This window comes from Pygocentrus nattereri, chromosome 17 (genome assembly GCF_015220715.1).
Source record: "Pygocentrus nattereri isolate fPygNat1 chromosome 17, fPygNat1.pri, whole genome shotgun sequence".
In the NCBI taxonomy this organism is placed as follows: domain Eukaryota; kingdom Metazoa; phylum Chordata; class Actinopteri; order Characiformes; family Serrasalmidae; genus Pygocentrus; species Pygocentrus nattereri.
This window is the reverse complement of record NC_051227.1, coordinates 4247613-4268360: the sequence shown is the minus strand read 5'-3', so window position 1 is coordinate 4268360 and position 20748 is coordinate 4247613. Positions and strand designations below refer to the sequence as shown.

General features: G+C 45.7%; 1 protein-coding gene across 7 annotated transcripts in view; it reads left to right on the top strand.

Moving 5' to 3' along the window:
* Nucleotides 1–20748, top strand: part of gria4a (glutamate receptor, ionotropic, AMPA 4a) — a 126549-nt gene that overhangs the window by 3846 nt on the left and 101955 nt on the right. The gene's annotated exons all lie outside the window — the stretch shown is intronic.

Here is a 20748-nt window from a genome sequence, read left to right as displayed (position 1 = left end):
GTGTTATAGAGGATGTGTCTGATACTGTGCGGTGGACAGTGTGTGCTGGGCAGTGTGTGCTGGTTTGGGTGTGCTGGGCAGGGTGTCTTGGCCTGTGGATATTGGTCAGGGTGTGTTAGAGAGGGTGTGTCTGATACTGTGCGGTGGTCAGTGTGTGCTGGGCAGTGTGTGCTGGGCAGGGTGTGTTGGCCTGTGTGTGTTGGTTAGGGTGTGTTGGAGAGGGTGTGTCTGATACTGTGCGGTGGTCAGTGTGTGCTGGGCAGTGTGTGCTGGGCAGTGTGTGCTGGACAGGGTGTGTTAGGCTGTGTGTGCTGGGCAGGGTGTGTTGGCCTGTGTGTGTTGGGCAGGGTATGTTGGAGAGGGTGTGTCTGATACTGTGCATTGGTCAGTGTGTGCTGGGCAGTGTGTGCTGGTTTGTGTGTTGGGCAGTGTGTATTGGCCTGTGTGTGCTGGGCAGTGTGTGTTGGCCTGTGTGTGTTGGGCAGGGTGTGTTGGAGAGGGTGTGTCTGATACTGTCCGGTGGTCAGTGTGTGCTGGGCAGTGTGTGCTGGGCAGGGTGTGTTAGCCTGTGTGTGTTGGGCAGGGTGTGTTGGAGAGGGTGTGTCTGATACTGTGCTGTGGCTAGTGTGTGCTGGGCAGTGTGTGTTGGCCTGTGTGTGTTGGAGAGGGTGTGTTTGATACTGTGCGGTAGACAGTGTGTTGGGAAGGGCGTGTTGGCCTGTGTGTGTTGGGCAGAGTGTGTTGTAGAGGGTGTGTCTGATACTGTGTGGTGGTCAGTGTGTGCTGGGCAGTGTGTGTTGGCCTGTGTGTGTTGGGCAGGGTGTGTTTGATACTGTGCGGTAGTCAGTGTGTGCTGGGCAGTGTGTGTTGGCCTATGTGTGTTGGGCAGGGTGTGTTGGAGTGGGTGTGTTTGATACTGTGCGGTAGTCAGTGTGTGCTGGGCAGTGTGTGTTGGCCTGTGTGTGTTGGAGAGGGTGTGTTTGATACTGTGCGGTAGACAGTGTGTCCTGGGCTGTGTGTGTTGGCCTGTGTGTGTTGGGCAGGGTGTGTTGGAGAGGGTGTGTTTGATACTGTGCGGTGGACAGTGTGTGCTGGGCAGTGTGTGTTGGTTTATGTGTGTTGGGAAGGGTGTGTTGGCCTGTGTGTGTTGGGCAGAGTGTGTTGTAGAGGGTGTGTCTGATACTGTGTGGTGGTCAGTGTGTGCTGGGCAGTGTGTGTTGGTTTATGTGTGTTGGGAAGGGCGTGTTGGCCTGTGTGTGTTGGGCAGGGTGTGTTGGAGAAGGTGTGTCTGATACTGTGCGGTGGTCAATGTGTGCTGGGTAGTGTGTTTTGATTGTGTGTGTTGGCCTGTGTGTGTTGGGCAGTGTGTCTTGGTTTGTGGGTGTTGGACAGGGTGTGTTGGGGAGGGTGTGTCTGATACTGTGCGGTGGACAGTGTGTGCTGGGCAGTGTGTGTTGGTTTATGTGTGTTGGGAAGGACGTGTTGGCCTGTGGGTGTTGGGCAGAGTGTGTTATAGAGGATGTGTCTGATACTGTGCGGTGGACAGTGTGTGCTGGGCAGTGTGTGCTGGTTTGGGTGTGCTGGGCAGGGTGTCTTGGCCTGTGGATATTGGTCAGGGTGTGTTAGAGAGGGTGTGTCTGATACTGTGCGGTGGTCAGTGTGTGCTGGGCAGTGTGTGCTGGGCAGGGTGTGTTGGCCTGTGTGTGTTGGTTAGGGTGTGTTGGAGAGGGTGTGTCTGATACTGTGCGGTGGTCAGTGTGTGCTGGGCAGTGTGTGCTGGGCAGTGTGTGCTGGACAGGGTGTGTTAGGCTGTGTGTGCTGGGCAGGGTGTGTTGGCCTGTGTGTGTTGGGCAGGGTATGTTGGAGAGGGTGTGTCTGATACTGTGCATTGGTCAGTGTGTGCTGGGCAGTGTGTGCTGGTTTGTGTGTTGGGCAGTGTGTATTGGCCTGTGTGTGCTGGGCAGTGTGTGTTGGCCTGTGTGTGTTGGGCAGGGTGTGTTGGAGAGGGTGTGTCTGATACTGTCCGGTGGTCAGTGTGTGCTGGGCAGTGTGTGCTGGGCAGGGTGTGTTAGCCTGTGTGTGTTGGGCAGGGTGTGTTGGAGAGGGTGTGTCTGATACTGTGCTGTGGCTAGTGTGTGCTGGGCAGTGTGTGTTGGCCTGTGTGTGTTGGAGAGGGTGTGTTTGATACTGTGCGGTAGACAGTGTGTTGGGAAGGGCGTGTTGGCCTGTGTGTGTTGGGCAGAGTGTGTTGTAGAGGGTGTGTCTGATACTGTGTGGTGGTCAGTGTGTGCTGGGCAGTGTGTGTTGGCCTGTGTGTGTTGGGCAGGGTGTGTTTGATACTGTGCGGTAGTCAGTGTGTGCTGGGCAGTGTGTGTTGGCCTATGTGTGTTGGGCAGGGTGTGTTGGAGAGGGTGTGTTTGATACTGTGCGGTAGTCAGTGTGTGCTGGGCAGTGTGTGTTGGCCTGTGTGTGTTGGAGAGGGTGTGTTTGATACTGTGCGGTAGACAGTGTGTCCTGGGCTGTGTGTGTTGGCCTGTGTGTGTTGGGCAGGGTGTGTTGGAGAGGGTGTGTTTGATACTGTGCGGTGGACAGTGTGTGCTGGGCAGTGTGTGTTGGTTTATGTGTGTTGGGAAGGGTGTGTTGGCCTGTGTGTGTTGGGCAGAGTGTGTTGTAGAGGGTGTGTCTGATACTGTGTGGTGGTCAGTGTGTGCTGGGCAGTGTGTGTTGGTTTATGTGTGTTGGGAAGGGCGTGTTGGCCTGTGTGTGTTGGGCAGAGTGTGTTATAGAGGATGTGTCTGATACTGTGCGGTGGTCAGTGTGTGCTGGGCAGTGTGTGCTGGTTTGGGTGTGCTGGGCAGGGTGTCTTGGCCTGTGGGTATTGGTCAGGGTGTGTTGGAGAGGGTGTGTTTGATACTGTGCGGTAGTCAGTGTGTGCTGGGCAGTGTGTGTTGGCCTGTGTGTGTTGGCCAGGGTGTGTTGGAGAGGGTGTGTTTGATACTGTGTGGTGGTTAGTGTGTGCTGGGCAGTGTGTCTTGGTTTGTGTGTTTTGGGCAGTAAGTGTTGGGTACTTGTCTGGAGTGGTGTAAATGGAGAGCGTGTGTTACATAATGTGCTGGGCAGTGTGTTTTGGGCATTGTGTTAGTGTGTTTCTTGGATAGGATGTGTTGGGCAGTATAAGTTGGGTCAGGTATGTGTGTTGTTTTGTATCCGTTGAGCAGTTTGTATAGGATAGAATGTGTTGGGCAGTGCGTGTTTGGTAGTATGTGCAGTGTGTTTTGGGCAGTGTGCGCTTAGTTTTGCTTTAAAATACATTTAATCACAAACTGCCCAACACATACTGTGTTTGTTAGTATATGTAGTGTGTGTTGGGTAGTGGGCGTTGGACAGTGTATGTTTGGTAGTATGTGTTGTGTGTGTTGGTCAGTGTTTATTTGGTAGGATGTGTAGTATGTGATGGGCAGTTTGTGTTGGGTGGTGTATGTTGAGAAATGTGTGTGTGTTGGGTAGTGTGTATTGGGCAGGGCACATTGGGCAGTGTATTTTGGGAAATATGTGTGTTGGGTAGTGAATTGATAAAAGTGTCTTGGGTAGTGTTTGTTGGTCAGTGTGCGCTGGGTAGTGTTTGTTTGGCAGTGGGTTTGGATAGAATTTGTTGGGCAGTGTGTTTTGGGAAGTGTGTGTTGGGTAGTGTGCATTGGGCAGAGCACTTTGGGCAGTATGTGTTGGGTAGTCTGTGATGGGCAGTAACACTAACTGTATCTCAGATTGTAGAAGTGAGGAAACGGTCCTTTTATCTCTGCTTGACAAACAGTAACTGTCCCACTGACTCTAGAGCAGTGACAATACTAGTACCTCTAACTCTAGAATGTACCAGTTGCAGTGGTCCAGCTTCTAAAACAGTGACAGTGACAGTGACAGTGACTCGTGAACAGTAAAGTTCAGGACCTGTGACTCCAGCTCTAGAACAGAAGTGGTCCCATAAAACAGCAATATTTTCTCTGTAACAGTGACAGTGCAGTTTGAATATTTCCTACACTGGAACAGTATCAGCATCCATAACATCATCTCTGTTTCCAGAGCAGAAGGAAAGAACGGTGATATCAGGCTTAATGGACTCGGAACACAACATACAGTTACGGTTCTCCATTCATTCAGAAAGATGAAAGAGGGGGATTCCCTTCCAGCACTCATACACCTCTCTCTCTCTCTCTCTCTCTCTCTCTCTCTCTCTCTCAGTGAAACAGTCCTCTATTATGTGTGAAAGCCTCTGATGGCGGCCTCTGTTTTATTTTTTTATAGTAGAGCGTTGTGTCTGATACTTGTGTGTGTGTGTGTGTGTGTGTGTGTGTGTGTGTGTGTGTGTGTGTGTGTGTGTGTGTGTGTGAGGAGGTAGTGGGTGGTGTGACTGAGCAGATTTTCACTTGCTTTAGGCATAAGTCTGTCTCTCCATCTTCCTGTCTCTCCCTCGGTCTCTGAGGAGACTGAAGAGTGGTTTTCTCTGAGGCTGAGGTTTGAGGTTTTGGTTCAAGATGGGTCAGGTTCTGGTTGAAAGATTCCCCTATAAAATTGTGGGTCTGGCGCAGGTTTGAGGTTCTTGTTAAGGTATGAGATTTTAGTTCATGTTTCAGGGTCTGGATGAGATTCAATGCTCTGGCACAGATTTGAGATTCTGATTCAGATATAAGGCTCTTTTTGAAATTTGAGGTTCTGGGTAAGATTCAAAGTTCTTGTTAAAGTTTGAGGTTCAGGATGTAATCTGAGGTTCTGGTTCAGGTTTGAGGTTCTTTTGAGATTCTGTGTGAGGTTTGAGGCTCTGGTTCAGGTTTGAGGTTCTTTTGAGATTCTGGTGAGGTTTGAAGCTCTGGTTAAGGCTTGAGGTTCTTTTAGTGATTCTAGGTGAGGTTAGAGGCTCTGGCTCAAGTTTGAGGTTCTTTTGAGATTCTGGGGAAGGTTTCAGGCTCTGGATTAGGTTTGAGGTTCTTTTTGAGATTGTATATAAGATTTGAGGCTCAGTCTCAGGTTTGAGGGTCTTTTGAGATTCTGGGTGAGGTTTGAAGCTCTGGTTCAGGTTTGAGGTTCTTTTTGAGATTCTGGGTGAGGTTGGAGGCTCTGGCTCAAGTTTGAGGTTCTTTTGAGATTCTGGGGAAGGTGTCAGGCTCTGGATTAGGTTTGAGGTTCTTTTTGAGATTGTATATAAGATTTGAGGCTCAGGCTCGGTTTGAGGTTCTTTTGAGATTCTGGGTGAGGTTTGAGGCTCTGGTTCAGGTTTGAGGTTCTTTTTTAGATTCTGGGTGAGGTTTGAGGCTCTGGCTCAAGTTTGAGGTTGTTTTTGAGATTCTGTATGAGGTTTGAGGCTCTGGTTCAGGTTTTAGGTTCTTTTTGAGATTTTGGGTGAGATTTGAGGCTCAGGCTCAGGTTTGAGGTTCTTTTGAGATTCTGGGTGAGGTTTGAGGCTCTGGTTTAGGTTTGAGGTTCTTTTTGAGATTCTGGGTGAGGTTGGAGGCTCTGGCTCAGGTTTGAGGTTCTTTTTGAGATTCTGTATGAGGTTTGAGGTTCTGGCTCCAGTTTGAGTTTGTTTTGAGATTCTGGGGAAGGTTTGAGGCTCTGGTTTAGGTTTGAGGTTCTTTTTGAGATTGTATATAAGATTTGAGGCTCAGGCTCAGGTTTGAGGTTCTTTTGAGATTCTGGGTGAGGTTTGAGGCTCTGGTTCAGGTTTGAGGTTATTTTTGAGATTCTGGGTGAGGTTTGAGGCTCTGGCTCAAGTTTTAGGTTCTTTTGAGATTCTGGGGAAGGTGTCAGGCTCTGGATTAGGTTTAAGGTTCTTTTTGAGATTGTATATAAGATTTGAGGCTCAGGCTCAGGTTTGAGGTTCTTTTGAGATTCTGGGTGAGGTTTGAGGCTCTTTTTGAGATTCTGGGTGAGGTTGGAGGCTCTGGCTCAGGTTTGAGGTTCTTTTTGAGATTCTGTATGAGGTTTGAGGTTCTGGCTCCAGTTTGAGGTTGTTTTAGAGACTCTGTATGAGGTTAGAGGCTCTGGTTCAGGTTTGAGGATCTTTTTGAGATTTTGGGTGAGATTTGAGGCTCTGGTTCAGGTTTGAGGTTCTTTTTGAGATTGTATATAAGATTTGAGGCTCAGGCTCAGGTTTGAGGTTCTTTTGAGATTCTGGGTGAGGTTTGAGGCTCTGGTTCAGGTTTGAGGTTCTTTTTGAGATTCTGGGTGAGGTTTGAGGCTCTGGTTCAGGTTTGAGGTTCTTTTTGAGATTGTATATAAGATTTGAGGCTCAGGCTCAGGTTTGAGGTTCTTTTGAGATTCTGGGGAAGGTGTCAGGCTCTGGATTAGGTTTGAGGTTCTTTTTGAGATTGTATATAAGATTTGAGGCTCAGGCTCAGGTTTGAGGTTCTTTTGAGATTCTGGGGAAGGTGTCAGGCTCTGGATTAGGTTTAAGGTTCTTTTTGAGATTGTATATAAGATTTGAGGCTCAGGCTCAGGTTTGAGGTTCTTTTGAGATTCTGGGTGAGGTTTGAGGCTCTTTTTGAGATTCTGGGTGAGGTTGGAGGCTCTGGCTCAGGTTTGAGGTTCTTTTTGAGATTCTGTATGAGGTTTGAGGTTCTGGCTCCAGTTTGAGGTTGTTTTAGAGACTCTGTATGAGGTTAGAGGCTCTGGTTCAGGTTTGAGGTTCTTTTTGAGATTTTGGGTGAGATTTGAGGCTCTGGTTCAGGTTTGAGGTTCTTTTTGAGATTGTATATAAGATTTGAGGCTCAGGCTAAGGTTTGAGGTTCTTTTGAGATTCTGGGTGAGGTTTGAGGCTCTGGTTTAAGTTTGAGGTTCTTTTTGAGATTCTGGGTGAGGTTGGAGGCTCTGGCTCAGGTTTGAGGTTCTTTTTGAGATTCTGTATGAGGTTTGAGGCTCTGGCTCCAGTTTGAGGTTGTTTTTGAGATTCTGTATGAGGTTTGAGGCTCTGGTTCAGGTTTTAGGTTCTTTTTGAGATTTTGGGTGAGATTTGAGGCTCAGGCTCAGGTTTGAGGTTCTTTTGAGATTCTGGGTGAGGTTTGAGGCTCTGGTTTAGGTTTGAGGTTCTTTTTGAGATTCTGGGTGAGGTTGGAGGCTCTGGCTCAGGTTTGAGGTTCTTTTTGAGATTCTGTATGAGGTTTGAGGTTCCGGCTCCAGTTTGAGGTTGTTTTGATATTCTGGGGAATGTTTCAGGCTCTGGATTAGGTTTGAGGTTCTTTTTGAGATTGTATATAAGATTTGAGGCTCAGGCTCAGGTTTGAGGTTCTTTTGAGATTCTGGGTGAGGTTTGAGGCTCTGGTTCAGGTTTGAGGTTCTTTTTGAGATTCTGGGTGAGGTTTGAGGCTCTGGCTCAAGTTTTAGGTTCTTTTGAGATTCTGGGGAAGGTGTCAGGCTCTGGATTAGGTTTGAGGTTCTTTTTGAGACTGTATATAAGATTTGAGGCTCAGGCTCAGGTTTGAGGTTCTTTTGAGATTCTGGGTGAGGTTTGAGGCTCTGGTTTAGGTTTGAGGTTCTTTTTGAGATTCTGGGTGAGGTTGGAGGCTCTGGCTCAGGTTTGAGGTTCTTTTTGAGATTCTGTATGAGGTTTGAGGCTCTGGCTCCAGTTTGAGGTTGTTTTTGAGAGTCTGTATGAGGTTTGAAGCTCTGGTTCAGGTTTTAGGTTCTTTTTGAGATTTTGGGTGAGATTTGAGGCTCAGGCTCAGGTTTGAGGTTCTTTTGAGATTCTGGGTGAGGTTTGAGGCTCTGGTTTAGGTTTGAGGTTCTTTTTGAGATTCTGGGTGAGGTTGGAGGCTCTGGCTCAGGTTTGAGGTTCTTTTTGAGATTCTGTATGAGGTTTGAGGCTCTGGCTCCAGTTTGAGGTTGTTTTTGAGATTCTGTATGAGGTTTGAGGCTCTGGTTCAGGTTTTAGGTTCTTTTTGAGATTTTGGGTGAGATTTGAGGCTCAGGCTCAGGTTTGAGGTTCTTTTGAGATTCTGGGTGAGGTTTGAGGCTCTGGTTTAGGTTTGAGGTTCTTTTTGAGATTCTGGGTGAGGTTGGAGGCTCTGGCTCAGGTTTGAGGTTCTTTTTGAGATTCTGTATGAGGTTTGAGGTTCTGGCTCCAGTTTGAGGTTGTTTTGAGATTCTGGGGAAGGTTTCAGGCTCTGGATTAGGTTTGAGGTTCTTTTTGAGATTGTATATAAGATTTGAGGCTCAGGCTCAGGTTTGAGGTTCTTTTGAGATTCTGGGTGAGGTTTGAGGCTCTGGTTCAGGTTTGAGGTTCTTTTTGAGATTCTGGGTGAGGTTTGAGGCTCTGGCTCAAGTTTGAGGTTCTTTTGAGATTCTGGGGAAGGTGTCAGGCTCTGGATTAGGTTTGAGGTTCTTTTTGAGATTGTATATAAAATTTGAGGCTCAGGCTCAGGTTTGAGGTTCTTTTGAGATTCTGGGTGAGGTTTGAGGCTCTGGTTTTGGTTTGAGGTTCTTTTTGAGATTCTGGGTGAGGTTGGAGGCTCTGGCTCAGGTTTAGGTTCTTTTTGAGATTCTGGGTGAGGTTGGAGGCTCTGGCTCAGGTTTGAGGTTCTTTTTGAGATTCTGTATGAGGTTTGAGGCTCTGGCTCCAGTTTGAGGTTGTTTTTGAGATTCTGTATGAGGTTTGAGGCTCTGGTTCAGGTTTTAGGTTCTTTTTGAGATTTTGGGTGAGATTTGAGGCTCAGGCTCAGGTTTGAGGTTCTTTTGAGATTCTGGGTGAGGTTTGAGGCTCTGGTTTAGGTTTGAGGTTCTTTTTGAGATTCTGGGTGAGGTTGGAGGCTCTGGCTCAGGTTTGAGGTTCTTTTTGAGATTCTGTATGAGGTTTGAGGTTCTGGCTCCAGTTTGAGGTTGTTTTAGAGACTCTCTATGAGGTTAGAGGCTCTGGTTCAGGTTTGAGGTTCTTTTTGAGATTTTGGGTGAGATTTGAGGCTCTGGTTCAGGTTTGAGGTTCTTTTTGAGATTCTGTATGAGGTTTGAGGCTCTGGCTCCAGTTTGAGGTTGTTTTTGAGATTCTGTATGAGGTTTGAGGCTCTGGTTCAGGTTTTAGGTTCTTTTTGAGATTTTGGGTGAGATTTGAGGCTCAGGCTCAGGTTTGAGGTTCTTTTGAGATTCTGGGTGAGGTTAGAGGCTCTGGTTTAGGTTTGAGGTTCTTTTTGAGGTTCTGGGTGAGGTTGGAGGCTCTGGCTCAGGTTTGAGGTTCTTTTGAGATTCTGTATGAGGTTTGAGGCTCTGGCTCCAGTTTGAGGTTGTTTTTGAGATTCTGTATGAGGTTTGAGGCTCTGGTTCAGGTTTTAGGTTCTTTTTGAGATTTTGGGTGAGATTTGAGGCTCAGGCTCAGGTTTGAGGTTCTTTTGAGATTCTGGGTGAGGTTTGAGGCTCTGGTTTAGGTTTGAGGTTCTTTTTGAGATTCTGTATGAGGTTTGAGGTTCTGGCTTCAGTTTGAGGTTGTTTTAGAGACTCTGTATGAGGTTAGAGGCTCTGGTTCAGGTTTGAGGTTCTTTTTGAGATTTTGGGTGAGATTTGAGGCTCTGGTTCAGGTTTGAGGTTGTTTTTGAGATTCTGTATGAGGTTTGAGGCTCTGGTTCAGGTTTTAGGTTCTTTTTGAGATTTTGGGTGAGATTTGAGGCTCAGGCTCAGGTTTGAGGTTCTTTTGAGATTCTGGGTGAGGTTTGAGGCTCTGGTTTAGGTTTGAGGTTCTTTTTGAGATTCTGGGTGAGGTTGGAGGCTCTGGCTCAGGTTTGAGGTTCTTTTTGAGATTCTGTATGAGGTTTGAGGTTCTGGCTCCAGTTTGAGGTTGTTTTAGAGACTCTGTATGAGGTTAGAGGCTCTGGTTCAGGTTTGAGGTTCTTTTTGAGATTTTGGGTGAGATTTGAGGCTCTGGTTCAGGTTTGAGGTTCTTTTTGAGATTCTCTGTGAAATTTGATGCTCTGGTTCAGATTTGAGGTTCTTTTGAGTTTCTGTGTAGGGTTTGAGGCTCTGGTTCAGATTTGAGATTCTGTTTGAGATTCTGGGTGAGGTTAGAGGTTCTGGTTAAGGTTTGGGGCTCTTTTTGAGGTTCTAGGTGAGGTCTGAGATCCTGGTTCAGGTTTGGGGTCCTGGGTGAGGTTTGAGGCATTTGTTGAGATTTACGATGTTGTACATGTTTCAGGGTCTGGATGAGAGGCAACGCTCTGGCGCAGATTTGATATTCTGGTTCAGGTTTGAGGCTCTTTTTGAAGTTCTGGTAAAGGTTTGAGGTTCTGGTACAAGTTTAAGACTGATTGAGGTCTGAGGTTTTAGTTCATTTTTGAGCCTGTTTTTGAGGTTCTGGTACTGCTCTGAGATTCTAGTTGATGTTAAAGATTCTGGTTCAGGTCTGTGATTTTTTGTGGCTCAGGGTTAAGTGATTTAAAGCTTTAGTACAGATTTGAGAACCTGATCCAAGTTGATGACTCTGGTTGAGATTTGTGGTTGTGGTATGGGATTTCAGGTTTGAGGTTCTGGGTAAGGTTTGAGCCTCTGGATCAGGTTCTGGGCTCTTTTTGAGGCTCTGAGTGAGGTCTGGTTGGAGTTTGGGGTTCTGTTACAGGTTTTAGCTTCTGGCTCAGGTTTATGCCTCTAGAAAAGCAAGGCTTTGGGTAATGGTGTGTCACATGTGAGGTTCTAACAGATGTTCTGGTTGAGATACGATATCATGGTTTAGATTTTGGTTCAGGATGCACCACATTTGAGGTTCTACTAGTTGATGTATGATGTCCTGGCTGAAGTTTCAGGCTCTGGTTGAGGTTTGAGGTTATTTTGAAGGATTGAGGTTCAGATATCAACAGTCATACTGATGTGGATTGAATCAAATTTATGACAGATTGTCACTTGTACACAAATGAGTACCAACAAGGCAGAACGATGTTATCTCAGCACAATTGGAACGCAGGATCATGGACTGTAATGTGAACGAGGACACTGAGCTACAGCGTTTGTGTGTTTCCTCTGCAGTAACAGAGTGTGGGGGTGGGGGGTGAGGGCGATGGGGTTCTGCTCATGAGGAGAACAGAGTCAAACCCGTATTAACCTCACATACTCTCCCCTGGGCTGCTCCATCCACAGCAGAGCGAGAGAGAGAGAGAGAGAGAGAGAGAGAGAAGGTAGAGAGAAGAAGAGAGGGAGAAAAAGATAGGGAGAGAGAGAGAATAGAAAGTAAAGGGAATATAGTGAGAAATAAGCAGAGAGAGAGAGAAGCAGTTAGAGAAAGAGAGAGAGAGAGAGATGCAGAGAGAGAGAAATGGTAGAGAGAGGAAGAAAGGGAGAAAAAGAAAGGGAGGGAAGAGAAAGAAAAGGGAATAGAGTGAGAGATAAGCAGGGAGAGAAATAGGTAGAGAAAGGGGAAAGGGAAAATATGACAGAGAGAAGAGAGAAAAGATAGAGAAAGAGAATAGAGTGAGAGATAAGCAAACAGTGATCAAGATGGGTTGAGAGAGGAGAGAGATAAGAGAGGGAGAGAAAGAAGAGAGAATAGATAGAGACTATAGAGAGACAGAAGAAGAGGCAGAATAGAGAGAGACTATAGAGAGAGAAGCAGAGAGAGAAGAAGAGGCAGAATAGAGAGAGAGCAAGAGAGAGACAAAGACAATAGTGAAACAAAGAGGATAGAGAGATAAGCAGAGAGAGAAGGGTAGAGAGATAGAGGAAGAGATAGAGAAAAAAGTAGAGAGAGAGGGGAGATAAAGAAGAGAGATGTGAAATGTATCATTCTCTTGCTACGCTCTGTGTGTTACCTGAGGCTGAGGCTGAGGAGCAGACGATGAAGTTTTTATCCTCCATTTACGCTTTTAATCTGAGTGAACAGAATCGATCTGTAAATGAGCTACAGGAGAGAAAGAGAGAGAGAGAGAGAGAGAGAGAGAGAGAGAGATACAGAGAGAGGAGAAAATGGAAATGCACAGAGGAGGATAGATGAGGTGTAGGGATGAGTATCATTTAAAAAATGTATATTGTTGATACTGATATTGGTGCTGGAAGTGAGTGTGGCGTCACCCAGAAATGAGTGTGAGGTGCTGGAAGTGAGTGTGACATCACCCAGAAATGAGTGTGAGGTGCTGGAAGTGAGTGTGACATCGCCCAGAAATGAGTGTGAGGTGCTGGAAGTAAGTGTGACATCACCCAGAAATGAGTGTGAGGTGCTGGCAGTGAGTGTGGCGTCACCCAGAAATGAGTGTGAGGTGCTGGAAGTAAGTGTGACATCACCCAGAAATGAGTGTGAGGTGCTGGAAGTGAGAGTGCCGTCACCCAGAAACGAGTGTGAGGTGCTGGAAGTGAGAGTGGCGTCACCCAGAAATGAGTGTGAGGTGCTGGAAGTGAGTGTGACAATGCCGAGAAATGAGTGTGAGGTGCTGGAAGTGAGTGTGGCGTCACCCAGAAATGAGTGTGAGGTGCTGGAAGTGAGTGTGACAATGCCGAGAAATGAGTGTGAGGTGCTGGAAATGAGAGTGGCATCACCCAGAAACGAGTGTGAGGTGCTGGAAGTGAGAGTGGTGTCACCCAGAAATGAGAGTGAGGTGCTGGAAGTGAGTGTGACATCGCCCAGAAATGAGTGTGAGGTGCTGGAAGTGAGAGTGGCGTCACCCAGAAATTAGTGTGAGGTGCTGGAATTGAGAGTGGCGTCACCCAGAAACGAGTGTGAGGTGCTGGAAGTGAGTGTGGCATCACCCAGAAATGATTGTGAGGTGCTGGAAATGAGTGTGGCGTCACCCAGAAACAAGTGTGAGGTGCTGGAAGTGAATGTGGCATCACCCAGAAATTAGTGTGAGGAGTTGGAAGTGAGAGTGGCATCACCCAGAAATGAGTGTGAGGTGCTGGAAGTGAGAGTGGTGTCACTCAGAAACGAGAATGAGGTGCTGGAAGTGAATGTGGCGTCACCCAGAAATGAGTGTGAGGTGCTGGAAGTGAGTGTGGCATCACCCAGAAATGAGTGTGAGGTGCTGGAAGTGAGTGTGGCGTCACCCAGAAATGAGTGTGAGGTGCTGGAAGTGAGTGTGGCATCACCCAGAAATGAGTGTGAGGTGCTGGAAGTGGGTGTGGCTTAATCTAGAAATGAGAGTGAGGTGCTGGAAGTGAGTGTGGCTTAATCTACTAATTAGTGTGCAGTGCTGGAAGTAGGTGTGACTTAATTTAAAAATGAGTTTGAAGAGCTAGAAATGGGTGTGGCTTAATCTAGAAATGACTGTGAGGTACTGAAAGTGGAAGTAGCTTAATCTACAATTGAGTGTGAAGTGCTTGAAGTGGGTGTGGCTTAATCTAGAAATGAGTGTGAGGTACTGAAAATGGATTGGCTTAATCTACAAATGAGTATGAGGTGCTAGAAGTGGGTGTGGCTTAATCTAGAAATTAGTATGAGATGCTGGAATGGGTGTGGCTTAATCTTGAAATTAATGTGAGGGGCTGGAAGTGGGTGTGGCTTGATCTACTAGTTAGTGTGCAGTGCTGCAAGTGGGTGTGGCTTAATTTAGAAATGAGCATGAGGTGCTAGAAGTGGGTGTAACTTAATCTAGAAATGACTGTGAGGTACTGAAAGTGGAAGTAGCTTAATCTACAATTGAGTGTGAAGTGCTTGAAGTGGGTGTGGCTTAATCTAAAAACGAGTGTGAGGTGCTGGAAGTGAGAGTGGTGTCACCCAGAAATGAGAGTGAGGTGCTGGAAGTGAGTGTGACATCGCCCAGAAATGAGTGTGAGGTGCTGGAATTGAGAGTGGCGTCACCCAGAAACGAGTGTGAGGTGCTGGAAGTGAGAGTGGCATCACCCAGAAATGATTGTGAGGTGCTGGAAATGAGTGTGGCGTCACCCAGAAACAAGTGTGAGGTGCTGGAAGTGAATGTGGCATCACCCAGAAATTAGTGTGAGGTGCTGGAAATGAGTGTGGCGTCACCCAGAAATTAGTGTGAGGTGCTGGAATTGAGAGTGGCGTCACCCAGAAACGAGTGTGAGGTGCTGGAAGTGAGTGTGGCATCACCCAGAAATGATTGTGAGGTGCTGGAAATGAGTGTGGCGTCACCCAGAAACAAGTGTGAGGTGCTGGAAGTGAATGTGGCATCACCCAGAAATTAGTGTGAGGAGTTGGAAGTGAGAGTGGCATCACCCAGAAATGAGTGTGAGGTGCTGGAAGTGAGAGTGGTGTCACTCAGAAACGAGAATGAGGTGCTGGAAGTGAGAGTGACGTCACCCAGAAATGAGTGTGAGGTGCTGGAAGTGAGTGTGACATCGCCCAGAAATGAGTGTGAGGTGCTGGAAGTGAATGTGGCGTCACCCAGAAATGAGTGTGAGGTGCTGGAAGTGAGTGTGACATCGCCCAGAAATGAGTGTGAGGTGCTGGAAGTGAATGTGGCGTCACCCAGAAATGAGTGTGAGGTGCTGGAAGTGAGTGTGGCATCACCCAGAAATGAGTGTGAGGTGCTGGAAGTGAGTGTGGCGTCACCCAGAAATGAGTGTGAGGTGCTGGAAGTGAGAGTGGCGTCACCCAGAAATTAGTGTGAGGTGCTGGAATTGAGAGTGGCGTCACCCAGAAACGAGTGTGAGGTGCTGGAAGTGAGTGTGGCATCACCCAGAAATGATTGTGAGGTGCTGGAAATGAGTGTGGCGTCACCCAGAAACAAGTGTGAGGTGCTGGAAGTGAATGTGGCATCACCCAGAAATTAGTGTGAGGAGTTGGAAGTGAGAGTGGCATCACCCAGAAATGAGTGTGAGGTGCTGGAAGTGAGAGTGGTGTCACTCAGAAACGAGAATGAGGTGCTGGAAGTGAATGTGGCGTCACCCAGAAATGAGTGTGAGGTGCTGGAAGTGAGTGTGGCATCACCCAGAAATGAGTGTGAGGTGCTGGAAGTGAGTGTGGCGTCACCCAGAAATGAGTGTGAGGTGCTGGAAGTGAGTGTGGCATCACCCAGAAATGAGTGTGAGGTGCTGGAAGTGGGTGTGGCTTAATCTAGAAATGAGAGTGAGGTGCTGGAAGTGAGTGTGGCTTAATCTACTAATTAGTGTGCAGTGCTGGAAGTAGGTGTGACTTAATTTAAAAATGAGTTTGAAGAGCTAGAAATGGGTGTGGCTTAATCTAGAAATGACTGTGAGGTACTGAAAGTGGAAGTAGCTTAATCTACAATTGAGTGTGAAGTGCTTGAAGTGGGTGTGGCTTAATCTAGAAATGAGTGTGAGGTACTGAAAATGGATTGGCTTAATCTACAAATGAGTATGAGGTGCTAGAAGTGGGTGTGGCTTAATCTAGAAATTAGTATGAGATGCTGGAATGGGTGTGGCTTAATCTTGAAATTAATGTGAGGGGCTGGAAGTGGGTGTGGCTTGATCTACTAGTTAGTGTGCAGTGCTGCAAGTGGGTGTGGCTTAATTTAGAAATGAGCATGAGGTGCTAGAAGTGGGTGTAACTTAATCTAGAAATGACTGTGAGGTACTGAAAGTGGAAGTAGCTTAATCTACAATTGAGTGTGAAGTGCTTGAAGTGGGTGTGGCTTAATCTAAAAACGAGTGTGAGGTGCTGGAAGTGAGAGTGGTGTCACCCAGAAATGAGAGTGAGGTGCTGGAAGTGAGTGTGACATCGCCCAGAAATGAGTGTGAGGTGCTGGAATTGAGAGTGGCGTCACCCAGAAACGAGTGTGAGGTGCTGGAAGTGAGAGTGGCATCACCCAGAAATGATTGTGAGGTGCTGGAAATGAGTGTGGCGTCACCCAGAAACAAGTGTGAGGTGCTGGAAGTGAATGTGGCATCACCCAGAAATTAGTGTGAGGTGCTGGAAATGAGTGTGGCGTCACCCAGAAATTAGTGTGAGGTGCTGGAATTGAGAGTGGCGTCACCCAGAAACGAGTGTGAGGTGCTGGAAGTGAGTGTGGCATCACCCAGAAATGATTGTGAGGTGCTGGAAATGAGTGTGGCGTCACCCAGAAACAAGTGTGAGGTGCTGGAAGTGAATGTGGCATCACCCAGAAATTAGTGTGAGGAGTTGGAAGTGAGAGTGGCATCACCCAGAAATGAGTGTGAGGTGCTGGAAGTGAGAGTGGTGTCACTCAGAAACGAGAATGAGGTGCTGGAAGTGAGAGTGACGTCACCCAGAAATGAGTGTGAGGTGCTGGAAGTGAGTGTGACATCGCCCAGAAATGAGTGTGAGGTGCTGGAAGTGAATGTGGCGTCACCCAGAAATGAGTGTGAGGTGCTGGAAGTGAGTGTGACATCGCCCAGAAATGAGTGTGAGGTGCTGGAAGTGAATGTGGCGTCACCCAGAAATGAGTGTGAGGTGCTGGAAGTGAGTGTGGCATCACCCAGAAATGAGTGTGAGGTGCTGGAAGTGAGTGTGGCGTCACCCAGAAATGAGTGTGAGGTGCTGGAAGTGAGTGTGGCATCACCCAGAAATGAGTGTGAGGTGCTGGAAGTGGGTGTGGCTTAATCTAGAAATGAGAGTGAGGTGCTGGAAGTGAGTGTGGCTTAATCTACTAATTAGTGTGCAGTGCTGGAAGTAGGTGTGACTTAATTTAAAAATGAGTTTGAAGAGCTAGAAATGGGTGTGGCTTAATCTAGAAATGACTGTGAGGTACTGAAAGTGGAAGTAGCTTAATCTACAATTGAGTGTGAAGTGCTTGAAGTGGGTGTGGCTTAATCTAGAAATGAGTGTGAGGTACTGAAAATGGATTGGCTTAATCTACAAATGAGTATGAGGTGCTAGAAGTGGGTGTGGCTTAATCTAGAAATTAGTATGAGATGCTGGAATGGGTGTGGCTTAATCTTGAAATTAATGTGAGGGGCTGGAAGTGGGTGTGGCTTGATCTACTAGTTAGTGTGCAGTGCTGCAAGTGGGTGTGGCTTAATTTAGAAATGAGCATGAGGTGCTAGAAGTGGGTGTGACTTAATCTAGAAATGACTGTGAGGTACTGAAAGTGGAAGTAGCTTAATCTACAATTGAGTGTGAAGTGCTTGAAGTGGGTGTGGCTTAATTTAGAAATGAGTGTGAGGTGCTGGAAGTGGGTGTGGCTTACTCTTCAAATTAGTGTGCAGTGCTGCGAGTGGGTATCACTTAACATAGAAATGACTGTGAGGTGCTGGAAGTGGGTGTGGCTTAATCTAGAAATGAGTGTGATATGCTGAAAGTGGGTGTGGCTTAATCTAGAAATGAGTGTGAGGTGCTGCAAGTAGGTGTGGCTTAATCTAGAAATTAGTGTGATATGCTGAAAGTGGGTGTGGCTTAATCTAGAAATGAGTGTGAGGTGCTGGAAGTAGGTGTGGCTTAATCTAGAAATGTGTGTGAGGTGCTGGAAGTATACTTATGTAACACAATAAATTGCTGACCTTCATCACTGAATTCAATGGAAATGTACAAAATTCAATGAAGCTCATTGTTAATGCCATGCACAGCAGTGTGATTGAGACGCTAATCTGCAGTGTGGATTTTGAAATATTCTACACTGCTTACTCTGTAGTAGTGAAGCAGTTTGGTTGTTACCTTACAAATATTGCATTTCAATACTCAGGAGAGAAAGAGAGTGAGAGAGAGAGAGAGAGTGAGAGAGAGAGTGAGAATGAGAGACTAAATGGACAGGGTGTGACCTTGAAAAGATGCAAGCTGCTGTCTGTTAAACACACACACACACACACACACACACACACACACACACACACACACACACACACACACACACTTCCTCCTGCTCAACAGAAAACAGAAAAGACAACAGAAAAGAGGAAAAGAAAAAAAAAATAAAGATGTTCTTTTTTCAGTCTTGATTCTATAGCCACTGTTGTCACTGTTGACCAAAGCTGTTTCATAGAATTGCATAGTTAAAAAGAAATAAATACTAAGGGCCACATCTGCCTTTTGAAGTAAATAATTATATATAGTTTAATTTTATTTCACTCTTAGTATTATAACATTACATTTTGGTCTTTAAAATGCCTCATTGAGAATGTTTGTGCTTAATGTAGTGAAAAAAAATTCAAATCTGATTTGACGTGTTTTTAGTGTTTTTGTGTCCAGTTTGTTGATACTGTACTGAAAAAAAAGGTCAGATCAAATGGGTGATGTTGTTTTGAAATAAGATACCAAACATTACCACGGTAAACCTTTTTTAAGGTGGTAAGGTGGCCAAATTAGCCCAAGGCTCCAAAGGGTTAAATAGACACCAGCATTCTCCAACAAATACCATCATACATCAACAGCCATCATCATTCACCAACAAACACCAGCCTGCTCCATCAGACAGCAGCATTCTCCTCCTCCAACCATGATCACTCTCCACCAAACACTAATTCTCCCACACCACCATTATTCACCAATAAACACCAGCATTCTCTAACAGTGCAACATTCTCCTCCACTAACCACCATCTTTCTCCACCAAACACTGTAAATTTCCAACAAACACCATTATTCACAAAAACACCACCATTCATCAAGAAACACCATCATTTTCTACCACTGTAATTCTCCAACAAACACAATCATTGTTTGATGAACTGCAATATGTTAATCCCACACCATCAATCACCAACAAATACCATCACTCTGCAATACACACCATCATTCTGCAATATACACCATCATTCTCCAATAAACACCAGCACTTTCCAATAAACACCAGCATTTTCCGACATACACCATCATTCTCCCAAAACACCATCATTCTCCAAGAAACACCATAATTCCCCAACAAACAAAATCATTTGCCAACAAACACCATTATTCTCCAATAAACACCATCATTCTGCAAAAACATCATTATTCTCCAACAAACACAATCATTGTGCAAAAACCATCATCATTCAAGATACACCATCATTCTCCAACAAACACCATCATTCAACAAACACCATCATTCTCCAAAAACATCATTATTCTCCAACAAACACAATCATTGTGCAAAAACCATCATCATTCAAGATACACCATCATTCTCCAACAAACACCTTCATTCTCGATTATACATAATCATTCTCCAACAAACACCATCATTCAACAAACACCATCATTCTCCAAAAACATCATTATTCTCCAACAATCACCATAATTTTCTCAAAACACCATCATTCTCCAAAATCACCATCATTCTCCAACGAACACCATCATTCTCCAATAAACATCATCATTCTCGAATATAGACAATCTTTCTCCAACAAACACCATCATTTTCCAACAAACACCATCATTCTCCAATGAACACCATCATTCTCCAACAAACACAATCATTCTCCAAAAAACTTCATCATTCAAGATACACCATCATTCTCCAAAAAATACCATCATTCTCCAAAAAACACCATCATTTTCGAACATACACAATCATTCTCCAACAAACACCATCATTCTCCAAAAAATACCATCATTCTCCAACAAACACCATCATTCTCAAATGTACACAATCATTCTCCAACAATCACCATCATTCTCCAAAAAACACCATCATTCTCCAACACCACCGTTCTCGAATATACTTAATCTTTCTCCAACAAACACCATCATTCTCGAATATACAGTCATTCTCCAACAAACACCATCATCCTCCAACAATCACCATCATCCTCGAATATACACAATCATCTTCCAACAAACTTCATCATTCTCTGCTCCAGTGTGAGAGCTGCTGAGTTGGCTGTGAGTGGTGGAGAAGCAGTGTTTGGGTTCTCTGGTCTTTGTTGGGGGGAATGTGCTCTGTTATTTTCCGGTTAGCCGGTGTGAAAAGCAAAATGAATTAGCACTGCAGCTCGACTGTGAGGCAGTAAGTGTTGTTTAGGTGTGACAGACATGATTCAGGACTATGGAGTTATGAGTTTATGTGCTAAAAGGCAGGAAAGTGGAGAGAAGTACTGACAGTACTTTAAAATAATGTTTAGAAACAGAGAGACGCACAGAGAGACAGAGACAGAGAGACAGACAGAGAGCGAGAGAGAGAGAGAGAGAAAGAGAGAGAGAGAGAGAGACAGAGAGATAGAGAGAGAGAGACAGAGAGAGACAGAGAGAGACAGAGAGACAGAGAGAGAGAGACAAAGAGAGAGAGAGACAAAGAGAGAGAGAGACAGAGAGAGAGAGAGAGAGAGAGAGACAGAGAGAGAGAAAGAGAGACAGAGAGAGAGAAAGAGAGACAGAGAGAGAGAGACAGAGGAGCGATAGAAAGACAGAGAGACAGAGAGAGACTGAATGCTGTATAATGTGTGTGTGCTGTGTAAAGGAATGTAGTGAATTTTGATAAATATAATATGAATAATGTATGAATGGATTACAGTGTCTGGGTTTGTACTGATTTGCATGTGTGTAGCTGTTAGTACATCATACATCATACACTCTACACACCATAACATCACACACACACACACACACACACACACACACACACACACACACACACACACACACACACACACACATACACAAACACGCACATACACTCACACACATACACACACACTGAGGAGTGTTTATCTGGGAAACAATGCCCCAGACTGATGACCTTTACAAACACACAGACACACACACACACACACACACACTCTCCCAAGAGGCTTCTCCGGGTTTAACAGGCATGTGATCCAGGGTCGACCCCTACGGTGACCCCTCTAATGAGCAAAGAGGTACTATTATTAGACCTGAACTTTAGATATTATAATTGGCTGGGGTGTGTGTGTGTTACCTGGTACAAGTCTTTTATTTTGAAACATCATGAAGTCAGACCTTTACATTACCGTACATTAAATCAAATAATAATAATAATAATAATAATAA